Source organism: Heterocephalus glaber, unplaced genomic scaffold, assembly GCF_053883595.1.
Source record: "Heterocephalus glaber isolate CG9 unplaced genomic scaffold, H.glaber_assembly_v1.0 deba00001532, whole genome shotgun sequence".
Classification (NCBI taxonomy): domain Eukaryota; kingdom Metazoa; phylum Chordata; class Mammalia; order Rodentia; family Bathyergidae; genus Heterocephalus; species Heterocephalus glaber.
Window position 1 is genome coordinate 17,378,029 of NW_028258330.1, and position 12,578 is coordinate 17,390,606.

A 12,578-nucleotide genomic window follows, 5' to 3' on the forward strand; every position below is an offset into this window, starting at 1 on the left:
TCTAAATCCTCAAGCCTTTGGTCTGAATCCCTCCACAGCCTGCTGGACAGCAGAAACTCCTTAGTGTGCTGGAAAATGTCAGAAGTCTGAATTGTTTCCAAAACCAACCTTCCCTGTAAGGCAGAATACCAGAATAATAACAAATTTTAACAGCAACACTGCTTTTTCCTATGGCAAATTTACAGTTATCATTCAATTCAACATTGTTTGCCAGATGTGGCGGTGCACACCTGTAATTCCAGCACTGTGGGAGGCTGAGGCAGGAGAATCACAAGTTCTAGCTCAGCCTGAGCAATTTAGCAACTTAGTAAGACCTTGTGTCTCAAAATAAAAAAAAGTAAAAAGGACTAGGGGTATAGCTCAGTGCAAACACTGCGGGTTTAATATCATACCTTTTAGAGAAGATTTTTGCAATTTCCACAACACATTAAATATTTGTTAATGTTAAGAGATTTCTAAATGCTAAAAGAGAACACTCCTGATTCTCCCATTGCTAGGATATGGGGGACATCAATTTCCTTGGTATTCCTGTCATAGCACTCTAATAAAGTACTGGTCCTATGGAGGGCCTGCTCTCCTCCCTGGATCTTCAGGCGACTGTCCCACCCCACATCAGTCCTACAACTCTGAGCTGCGGCTTCTCCTGTCACCAGACCCCTGCCCTGGATCCTGATGAGTCGAAAAAGCCCCATGCCAGACATTCCCAGCTCTCCCCTCTCCAGACGACCCCTGGACAGCACCGCACAGGTTCTTTGCAGAAACAAGGCGATTCAAATAGCTCTGGGCATCAGAGCATGAACAGAAGTGCCACTTTCAAGGCAGGCCATTTTACTGCCAGGATTCTTTTCCCTTCTTTGCAGCAGTGACAACACAGAAGATTTGGCTGCTATGTCCCTAAGTAACTCGTCCTTCTGAAGCTGTAAAATAAACATGAACCACAAGTGAGAAATAAATTAGTTTTAAATCCCTTAGACCTGAGAGTTGTTTTGTTACCACAGCAAAACTTAGCTTCTCTTGACTGATCCCAGCTTTTTATGATGCTTAAAATTTCTGGTCCATTGGTGGTGGTGGTAGTACACACCTATAATCCCAGCAGCAGGGAGGCTGAGGCAGGAGGACCCCTGAAAGTTCAAGGCCAGCCTGGGCTATATAGTGAGAACTTGTCTCAAAAAATCAAAACTAAAGTTAAATTCCTGGTCTGTAGCAATCACTCCTTTTTCTTTTCTGTGAGTCAGGTATAGATATAAATAGATACTCATATATAAACATAGATGTAGAAATATGTAGACATAATGATATAGATGTATGGGGACATAGACACATTGTTTCTTCATTTCTTAAGAGTTTGAGGTGGGAAGAAAAGGGTGGAATGTATGTGATACATTCTCTGTATATAAATTATTTATTTATTTACTTACTTATTTTTAATTTATTTATTTATTTTTGGTACCAGGGATCAAACTCGGGTCCTTGCGCTTGCAAGGCAGGCGGTGGAACCACTGAGCTAAATCCCCAGCCCATGTATATAAATTATTTAAATACAAAAGTAAATAGATTTTAGCTTTAAGAGCCCTTAGAGAAACCTCACAATTCAGATCTGGAGCTAAGAAGATAAAAGATTTCTTAATCTAGAGGCTAAATGGCACAATGTCTTGGGCATTGCAATCAGTGTCCTTTGTAGGAATTTACCAGATGGTATAGGAAGGCCCTTGGCTGTAGTTCAGGGCTTCCCAGCTTCAGAACATTCGAAAATTCCAGCTAGACTCTGTTGTAGATGTCCTGTTCCTTGGTGGTTTTTAGTTTCATCCCGGCCTTTGCCCACTGGGTCCAGTGGCACTGCCTGGCCTCAGGTGTGACAAACTGCCACTAGAAACTGCCAACCACCCCTTGAGGGACAAAATCACCTTCAGCTGAGAAGCCCTGCTCAGGCCATAATCACAGTTGGACTTGAACCTTCTCTTAAGAGTTGGGTAACAATTCTCTTTCCTAAGAGATTAGAAATCATCATGTTGGGCCGGGGATGTAGCTCAATGGTTCCACTGCCTGCCCCGAAAGCTCAAGGACCTGAGTTCGATCCCCAGTACCAACAACAACAACAAAAAAATCATCATGTTGACCCCTCACACAAGGTCGGTCCGTGCCCACAACCAGATCCAAGACAAAGTGGGACCAAGGGTCCATGGCTGAGGCCAATGATATCTCACCACCTTTTCCAGAATTACTTCTGGGGCATGAACCTTGAGTGTATGAGTACCCCTTTATATTTACTTACTTATTTTCATGATGCTGGGCAAAGAACCCAAGGCCACACATGTGAGGCACATGATCTATCACACTCCCAGATGGGAGCACTCTCCAAAGACAGATTCACTTAAGGCAAATGGAAAGGGATGTGGTATTGACCCCAAGTAAGGTGGCCACTCCTCAACACCTCCCTCCCTACTCGCCCATCAAGTACTGAGTCAGCGAGGGTTCGGTGGCTCACACCTGTTATCCCAGAACTCCAGGAAGCCAAGTGGGTAGGGTGCCAAGTTTGAGCCCAGCCCAAGCAACTAGGCAATTTAGCAAGACTTCATCTCTAAATAAAACATTAAAAAAGGGCTGGAGAAGTAGCTCAGCACAAAGCCCCTGGGTTCAATCTCCGATACTGCCAGGAAAAAAAAAAAGTTGAGTCAAGAAAAATGAAATTTTGTCATTTGCAGGAAAATGGAGCTGGAGAACATCACGTTAAGCACAATAAGTCAGACTCTGACAAACACTGCATGTTCTTCTTGATTTGTGGAATCTAAATAGACAAATTTTTAAATGCCATAAAAGTAGAAAGGGGACTATTAATAGACAAGAGGAAGGAAATGGGGGGGAGGGGTTGTAAGTAAAGATAATAAGGGGATGGAAACGAGGTGTGATGGTGCACATTTGTAATCCCAGCACTTGGGAGGCTTCAGCAGGAAGGTTGCCACAAGTATGAGGCCAGCCTGGGCTAATAGTGAGTTCAAAGCCAACTTGAACTACATACAGAGACCTTGTCTCAGAAACCAAAAAGGAGGGGAGGGTGCATATGATAAAAATTATGCACTGAACCAGGAGGATCAGAGAGAGTTCAAGCCCAGCTTGAACTACATAAGGAGACTCTGTAGTTCAAACACATTCACTGTTGTTTTTGAGTTGCCATTGAAACTTAATATTTTGTAAAATTAATAATAAAAAGGGGAAAAGAGTGGTGTGAGTTTCTTCATCCCGGAGTCTGAGCTGGCAAAACCTTGCAGAGGCCTGCCAGTGGCACTTCTGCTCCCCTGGAGGTCCACTCTCCGGCTCTCAGGCCTCAGTCACCATTGCTGAAGAGGCCACGGGCAGCTGCTCCACTCCACAGCCCAGCGGGCTCCCTGAGCATTCCGACAGTCCCAGTGTCCGGGGGCCCACAGCCCAGCCTACATCACTGGACATAAAAACCACCCAGCTGCACCAAGCCAACCCACAAGACTAAGCTACTGGACAGGGCCCAGCCCCACAGTGCGTCAGGCGATACCCGAAGTCCCTCCTGCAGTACAGGGCTGATAGCGACAGGCAAGGGGCGGTGTCCCTTGGGGGTGTAGGACAAGCACACGGCCTTGGCAGCAGCCTGGGAACTCATGGCCAGAGATAATTTGCTACCAGCCTGAACTACTTAGTGAGGCTGTCTCAGAAAGCACTCCCCCGCCCCCCAAAAAGAAGGGTAGCTTTAAAGTTTTAAACCATACCCCACACTATTAGATGGATAAAGCTTCCTGCTATCATTCTGGGCAAAAATCAGAACCCAGAGCCATTTCTGGTTTGCTCCCTGTTGTCCTCGACATGGTGCGGGGTGCTCGGCAATCCTCATCTTCCCGGCCAGCCGCAAACACCCCTGAGCACCCGTGCCTGCTGAGGGCAGAGTTAATATTTGAAAAGTGACCTCAGGATTTGTAGTCTAAAACCGGGAAGGTCTAAGTACTCTTCAGCTCACCTCCTCACGCCCTAACTCACCCTGCAAATGTTTACTGAGGGGCTCCAAGTCCTCAGCGGGTGACGCACAGACCACGGGGAGGGGGAGGGGGAGGAGTAAGGGGAGGGGGAGGCCACCGCCAAGGGCATCACAGATCGACAGGGCTGGGGACCCTTCCAAAAGAAGAGCCATCGCCAGACACAGTACTGAATGAAACTGAGCGTGTATTCACTCATTGCTTCTGGTGAATAAAAAGCACTAGGGGCCAAGGATTTAGCTCAGTGGTTTCACCGCCTGCTGCGCAAGCGCAAGGACCCGAGTTCAATCCCCAGTACCAAAAAAAAAAAAAAAAAAAGCACTAGACACCAGTGTGAATAAACTAAAATACTTGTGTCCACCACACAAGTAAAGTATGATCATCTGACCCATGAATTCACACTGACTCCACAAAACTCATCCTGAATGCGTATTTTTAAAATGTCATTTACATTATGACATTATGCATTATGGAGCATTATATAAGAGCATTATGGAGCAAATCTGAAATTTCTTTTCTCCAATTTCTGAACCCTATTAATTCCTATTTTTGCTCAGACTGCTCTTATTTAGGGTGGTTATAGGAAGTTACCACATAATTCATATTCATGAGGTCCAAGATTGAGAGACAGCACATTTCAAATCAATCAACTCTCTGAAGGAAAAAAATGAAGACTAGCCATAGGTGTGGTTACAAAGACTAATGATTCTCTTATTTTACAAATTTTATTTATTTGTTTTTGGTTTTTTGAGACAGGGTCTCACTATATTAGTAGTTCAGGCTGGCTTTGAACTCACTGTGTAGTGCTCACTTCAGCAGCACATATACTAAAATTGAACTCACTGTGTAGCCCAGGCAGGCCTCAAACTCTTGGCGGTCCTCCTGCCTCAGCCTCCCAAGTGCTGGGATTACAGCTGTGTGCCACCACACCTGGGCACAAACAACTTTTACCCAAGCATGGTGGCACAGGGATAATTGCAGCACTCTAGGAGGCTGAGGCAGAAGAACTGCAAGTCTGAGCCTAGCCTGGGTTACTTGGCAACTTCATAAGACCCTGTCTCAAAATTTAAAAATAAAGGGACTAGAGATATAGCTCAATGCAGAGGTCCTGAGTTCAATCCCCAGTACAGGAAAAAAAAAAAAAAAAAAGTAATGCAAGTTCAAATTTAGGAAATTAACTACAAGTTTGCAGGCAGAGGTAAAACAGTGGGAAATTACAGATTACCTCTCAGATGCACCACAAAAAAGAAAAATTATAGCACTGTGCATAACACGTTCCTGCCAACCTGAGCCACCTGTAATGCAAATGGATCTAATCACTTTTATCAAGCTTTTTACTAATAAAATTAATAAAAAGTCTATAAATGGAATCTAGTTAGTTGCTTGAATTTTATTACTGCCCAAATATAAATTAATATTATTTATATCAATTGAAATTATTACAATAATCAACAATTTCATTAAATTACAAGAAATTTATTTATACTCATGAATAGTTTATCAATAATTAATTCTCTAAATTTTAACACGGAAATCTTACAAGCACCCCTACTGCAGGTGTATTTAATATGCATTTACAACTGCTGTACCACAAATCAGCTGTATTATTTTTTACACTGTTTTAATATTTTCCTTAGAAAAACATGTCTGATGATATCTGTCTGCTGAATCAATGCCTCTCATTGAATTACTGTAACCAAAGCTCCTGATGGGACAGTGATACATGTACCACCATGGAATTCAAATCAGAGCCACCTGGCAGTGAGAATACGACTTAGGAACTATGTGTGGCCAATGGTGAATGTGTGAAATCGTAACTTAGCTCACCCTCATTTCCCTCCCTCCCTTCTTCTTTCCTTCCTTGTTCTTTTGTGATACTGAGGACTGAAAGCAGGAAGCACTGAGGGACATCCCATGTTTTAAAAATGTTTTTGAGATAGTCTCCTTGAATTGCCCAGGTTGGCCTCAAACTTAGAACTCTCCTGCCTCCACCACCCAACTAGCTGGGATTGCAGGTGTGCACCACCATATCTGCCCCCCATACACACCATTTATAAGCAGAACAAAGAAGTAGAAGAGTAGGGTGTCATGGTGCACGCTTATAATCTCAGCACCCTGAGAAGCTGAGGTAGGAGGATCACAAGTTGAAGGCCAGCACAAACAATTTAGGGACTTAGCAAGACCCTGTCTCAAAATTTTTTTAAAAGGGGGTGGGGTGGGAATATAGCTCATGTGAAGGGCTGGGTTCAAGCCCATGTTATGGTTTGTGTTTAGATGTTCCCCCAAAATCTCATTCAGTCTTAGGTGGGGCTTTTTCAGAGGAGGGTGAATCTAGAGTGTATGACTGATTCCCTGGTGCAATGCTGGACCAGAGGGCACTAGGATTAAGGATGTGAGTGCTGGGCCAGGGATTTAGCTCAGTGGTTTCGCTACCTGCTGCGCAAGTGCAAGGACCCGAGTTCGATCCCCGGTACCAAAAAAAAAAAAAAGATACATGAATACAAAATTGCAAAGGTTGTCTTATTTCTATATAATGTATGGCAAAAAAAATCAGAGCATATTTATTTATAACTGCCAAAACTTGGAGATGAACAAATGACCATTACTAAAGTAAAGAAGGGAAAGGAAAAAATAGAAACAAAGCTTTTGTTTAGGGAGAGGTGGAGGGGTGGAAGGGAGGGAAGGGGAATGAGAAAAAACAAGAGCCAAGATATATCATGTACAGGTATAAATTCCCAATGATAGGGCCATGGATTTAGCTCAGTGGTTCCGCTGCCAGCCTTGAAAGTGCAAGGTCCTGAGTTCGATCCCTGGTACCAAAAAAAGAAAAAAGAAGTAAAGTCCCAATGATGTCATAATGTACACCTAAAATGTACCAATAAACTTAATGAAGAAAAATAATGACCATTACTAATAGAACCGTGATAGTTAACATGGTTTTTTTTTTGGTACCAGGGATCGAACTTGGGACCTTGGTCTTGTGAGGCAGGCAGTGGAACCACTGAGCTAAATCCCTGGCCCCTTGGAACCATGACAGTTATTCCTACCCCGGAATACTGACTGAGATAATAACATAATAAAATAAATAATAACATAATACATGACTGAGATATTAACATAAAGCATTACTGCGAGAGTGCGGGACTTTAAAAAGCGAGTTGCAGAACAGCATGCAGTTTTTAGAATTTGTTGTTGTTATTGTTAAAATTGTTAAAATCTATACATAAATAAAGGTACTAAAACACATAAATTTATTTACCCACACCGAGATATATTTATGGGTACATAAAAAAGAATACACACAGGCCCTGCCTAGCCAAAACAATTTTGAAAAAGAACAATTAGAAGACTTACACTTCCTGCTTTTAAAACATAGCTACAATAATGAAAACAGTGTGGGACCGTCACCAAGAATCACGGAACAGACTAGGAAACCAGAAATGAACCTCAAGTACACAAAGGATCTCCGACAAGGGCGCAAGACTGCTTGACGCAGAAAGTAAAGGGTGCTGGGAAAGCTGGACCCCACATGTGGAAGAATGAAGCTGGACCTTCATCTTATACCGTGCACACATTAACCTACAAAGAGATCAAAGAATGAAACACAAGACCCAAAACTGTAAAACTCCTTGAAGAAAACTTAGGTGGGAGCCCTGGAGTCATGGTCCCTGGCAGTCACCTCTTGGCTATGACCCCAGAAGAATCAGAAGCAGAAACAGACAGATGGGCCTACCCCAGGCTTAACTCTTCCCTGTCAAAGATCACAGTCCACACAGTGAGAGGGCAACCTACAGAAATGGAGAAAATGCTCATAGATTATAAAGGTGATGAGGGGGTCAAAAGCCAGAATACACAAAAGAACTCCTAGAACTCAACAGTAAAAAAATCAAAGAGCAATTTTTTAAATGAATAAAGGAGCAGGGTGTAGTGGTGCATGCTTGTAACCGCAGAACTTGGGAGGCTGAGGCAGGAGGATCACAAGTTTGGTCACAGCCTAGGTTTTGAGAAGGGGCTTTATTATAGAAAGAGCTCTCTCTTGGCTTCTTGGCTGCCATGACCTGGGCAGCTGGGCTCCACCACATGTCCCCACCACAGTATTCAGCCTCGTTCCACCTCAACACAGGCCAAGAAGATCGGAGCTAAAAGGTTACAATTACAGCCTTTGAAATTGTGAGCCCAAAGAAGTCACTCCTCCTTTTCCATAATTATCTCAGGTATTTTGTTACAGCATCAGAAAGTTGACTAACCCATTCCATCACATTCGATGGCTTCTTTTTATAACTTTTTCTTTGCATAGTTTCCATTTTGTCATTTGTTTCAAGAGAACTTGTAATGGAACACTGGGGCATTTTTATGGCAGCTGCTTTAAAATCCTTGTCAGATAATTCCAACATCTGATCTACCTCAGGGCTGGCATTTGGGATTGTCTTTTATTTTTCATTAAAATTGTAATTTTCTTTCTTTCCTTCCTTCCTTCTTTTTTTTGAGACAGGATTTTACTTATGTAGTTCAAGCTGGCCTCACACTCATGGCACTGCTCCTGTGTCAGCTTCCTAAGTGCTGGGATTCCAGGTGTGTGCCACCATGCACAGCTCAAACAATAATTTTCAGTTTTTTCATACTATGAGTGTCTTAGCTACTTTTCTCATTCCTGAGATAAAATACCCGACACTACAAGTTAAGGGAGGAAAGGTTTATTTTGGCTCAGTTTGTAGAGGTTTCAGTCCATAGTCAGCTGGCTGTCAGGCAGGATGGCATCACAGAGGAGAAATAGCTCTTGGTGCAGCAGGGCAGGCAGAAGGCAGCAAGCAGCAATGGCAGCAGCAGAAGCAGCCCTTTCTGTCTCTTTATATTCCATCCCCACTACTCAGCCCTTTGGCGGTATCCTCCACACCCTGGGTGGGGCACCTTAACCCAGCACCACACCCTAGATCCAGCCACCTTCAAAAAGCCTCAACTATGAGAGCATGAGGCTTTGGGGGGCATCTAGACATGTGCCATAACAACAGGTGATCTTTAGTTAAACTCTGAACATTTTTGTTTCTTAGGCTCAGGGAGTGTGGGCCCTGTTTAAATCCTGTACTTTAGCAGGAAGTCATTCTGTTTAGATCTGGCCTACTTTTGTGGGTTGTGGCTCCAACAACAGTTTAATTTTCTGAGTCTTTGCTATTTATTTTGGTCTTTCAGTTTGTCTGGTACAGCGGGGGCTCCCATGGGTCCCTGCTGGTGCCACCTGAGAGAACAGAACGGAAACTGTCCCCAGCTGCAGCCTCCAGACCTCAGCCTTGGGGTGTGTTCTCGTGAGGAATCCCTGGGGAGATTTTAGGCCCTTGAAAGAGGAGACTTCCCACACCAGGCTGCTTGTTGCAGTTGGGTCCCCTTTGCCTGTCCCCACAGCTGCCCCCTCAGACTGGTGGGACTGTACCCTCAGGCTGGGTCATGCATTGTGTCAGTGAATCCTCCTGCCTCAGCCTCTTAGATCTAGGATCACTTAGCAGGCAGCGACAGGAGAGTGCTTCCTGGTCATTTGCTAGGGTCTCCAACTGATCCCCCTCACTGGGTGCTAGGCTTCCCGGTGCTGCTGGACAGACCAGCAGTCAGTCCTAGGAGAAATGAGCCTACCTCAGCCACCACTAGTGTGTGTGTGTGTGTGTGTGTGTGTGTGTGTGTGTGTGTGCGTGCTGCAGTTCTGGGGACTGAACCCATAGGCACTCTTCAACTAAGCTACACCTCTAGCCCATTTTCTTTTCTATTTTGTGACAGGTCATGATCAAGTGCCCAGCCTGCCCTTGAACTTCCCACCCTCCTGCCTCAGCTTCCTGAATAGCTGAGATTCCAGGTGTGCATACCACACCCAGCCCAAGGCTGCCCTCTTGTTGCTAGGTTGCAGTCAGGATGCATCGAGTCTGCCTGGCCTTCCTCAGCTGGGTGGGACACAAGGCGCCTGCTGCCACATTGGTCCTCAGTCCTGGGCCCCAGTCTCATTCTTCTAGTGCATCTCCTCTGGCTGCCTCTCACATTTCCAGATTTACAGTGGACTCAGCAGCACGAAGAAGGTGAAATGTGCCCACACCACAGTGTTGGGTTAAAAGTCCCACAGGGTTTCTACAGTCCCACAACCTCCCTTTCTGTGACTGTAATTTCATCAAAGGAAAGATCCAACCTTGTAGTCTGGGCGGGGGACATGGCTCAGGGCCACAGTACTTGCCTAGCTCATGTGAGACCCTGGGGTCCATCCCTCTGTGGGGGAGGGCAGAATAGAAGTATAAACCTTCTCTAGCAGGCAAATTTATAAAAATCAGACAAGCAAGATACATGTAAAAGAGGTCTCCTCAAATTCTATAACACACACACAGAGACTGTAACTGAAAACAGACCAGCTTCTCAGACTTCAACTGAGTAATGTCTAAAACTGTTTAATTTTACTTCTGGTGGGTATAGAACTCTGCAAAGGAGACAACAGGTGTTGTGGCTCAGTGGTAGCGCACTTGCTTAGCATGTGTGAGGCCCTGGATTTGATCCCCAAAACCAGAATGAATGAATGAGTTAATGAATCAATTAATGAACTAAAGAATGCCAAAGGCTTTATACTTTGGGTGCATTTGAACACTTTTTCCCAGAAAGACTTGGGCTGTGTACAGTGCAGCCACTAGATGGCAGCAGAATCAAATGCTGCCCTAGAGGAAAAACGTGCCAGGCACCATCTTCAAAGCAACTGTTTAGATACTCTTGGCTAAAAACATGGCATATTATTTTAACCAATTTTTCCCAAAATTCTACTTTTAAAATGGTGTTTGCCACTGAGCAAATTCTCCATCATATTATTTATGCCATGCCTAACATTCCCTAATATTTCCCGAAAGATCTTTGTGAAAGAAAATTATGGACAAAATAGCTGGGCATGGTGGCGCACACCTGTGATCCCAGCACTTGGGAGGCTGAAGCAGGAGGATCACTGAGTTTGAGGTTAGCCTGAGCTACACAGTAAGTTCAAGACCAGGCTGAGTCACAGAGTGAGACCCTATCTCAATAAAACAACAAAAATAAATAAATAAACTTTATTGAGCTTCACATATATGTGTTTTTCGCTTATTCATTCTACCAGCCTCTATTGACCACTGACCATGCATCAGCACCACAATCTAACTCTACACACCCATCAGCGTCTAGGGTTAGCAGAGGCAGCCATGGGCACTGCACAGTCAGAACTGGCAGCAAGACGTGCGCCTCACCACTCAAGCACAGGGGACCCTGGGTGAGTGAAGAGCTTTACAGTGAGGCTCCACAAGCCAGCTTTCTCAATCTCTCATATGCCATCATCCAGCTATAAAGAGCTCCAGGGAGTGAAAGGGCAACCGCTCAGCAAAGAGCAGCCAAAGGGCAAAGAGCCAAGAACAAAGAGAGTCTGGAGCCCAATCAGCAGCACTCTTCTGGACAGAGGCGGCTCCATTCCCCCCAGCAGACAGTCAAGTCCTGACTGCTTTCTTCCCTGAGCTTTGGCCTGAGAAGCTGACTCCTACCTGGGATGAAACTGAAGTGGGAAGACCATGCCTGCCCTCTGGTTAGTCTGCAGATGTTAGTGCTCCTTCCACAATGGGGAACCCCCGAAGGAAAAGGCGGGTGTGGTGGTGCATGCCTGTAGTCCCAATGCTCAGCAAGATCCTGTCTCCAAAAACAAAACAAAAGAGAGGTAGAAAGGACAGCCCCACAGACAATGGACACAGGCCAGGCACAGTTGTCCCTGAGATGGCGCTGAGAGCGCTTTGCAAGTACTAAGGCCAGGAGAAAGGAGTTAGCAGGGCCTGAGGAGGCAACTGCAAAGACTCAACGTGGCACTTATCACACGGGACGCTTGTGCTTCTGAGGTCCTGCCTTGAGGTCGGTCTCAGGCAGATCCGAATCGTAGCTTTCCACCACTGCTCAGGTAACATTAACATGTGACCAGCCTCTCCCAGGCTCTGCTTCCATAAGGATAACAAGGGGTCCTGACAGTGTTTGCTCCTTGGGAAGGCTATGAGGATCACCGGAGCAATGCGTATAGTGTACATGGCTCGGTGCTTGCAGTGTAAGTGTGCAATAAATGACAAAGGTTCCAGCTGAGTCCCCCTTAATCACGGGCAGTCTTCCTTAACTGTAGTTTACATAATGATGGTATCAATGACAGCAAATGGCCAGGCGTGGTGACGCACACCTGTGGTCTCAGCACTCAGGAGGCTGAGGCAGGAGATCGCTGCTGCAAGTTCAAGGCCAGCCTGAACTACATAGTGGTCTCAGAAAACAAAGAAACAAAGTGAATGGAACTAGGGGGGCATCTGTCTGCTGTAATCAAGTTGTTTTGTCTGTGTTCAGAAGACACAGCTGAGTGACGAGTCAGGAACGGTCACTCGCAGAGCCTTTGAGGAGAGCTGTTGAGCCAGACTGTGAGGTCATGGTGGCACAGCTGGCCTCGGTGGATGAGGGCGCTGAAGGTGTCTGGTGACAGGTTCAGCCTGTTCCACTTCAGCTGGGGTTTGTTTGTGAACTCTAACTGCAGGCAACGTGCACAGCAGTAAACAGGTCTCTCTACTGTAGCAAGTGTCT

At 45.2% G+C, this 12,578-nt stretch overlaps 1 protein-coding gene across 9 annotated transcripts in view; it reads right to left on the reverse strand.

Moving 5' to 3' along the window:
• The window catches only part of Shld1 (shieldin complex subunit 1), a 127,976-nt gene that overhangs the window by 101,322 nt on the left and 14,076 nt on the right, over nucleotides 1–12,578 (reverse strand). The window contains exons 2-3 of one of the 9 annotated variants that reach the window (XM_087188683.1): nucleotides 11,519–11,664; nucleotides 1–6,808 (exon numbers count right to left, since the gene is read on the reverse strand). The exon at nucleotides 1–6,808 is cut by the window's left edge and continues 36,390 nt beyond it. The exons of 7 other annotated variants lie outside the window; for them this stretch is intronic. The gene's annotated coding sequence lies outside the window, so the exon portion shown is untranslated. The remainder of the gene's footprint in view (nucleotides 6,809–11,518; nucleotides 11,665–12,578) is intronic. One more of the 9 variants, XM_087188682.1, reaches the window with a different exon arrangement.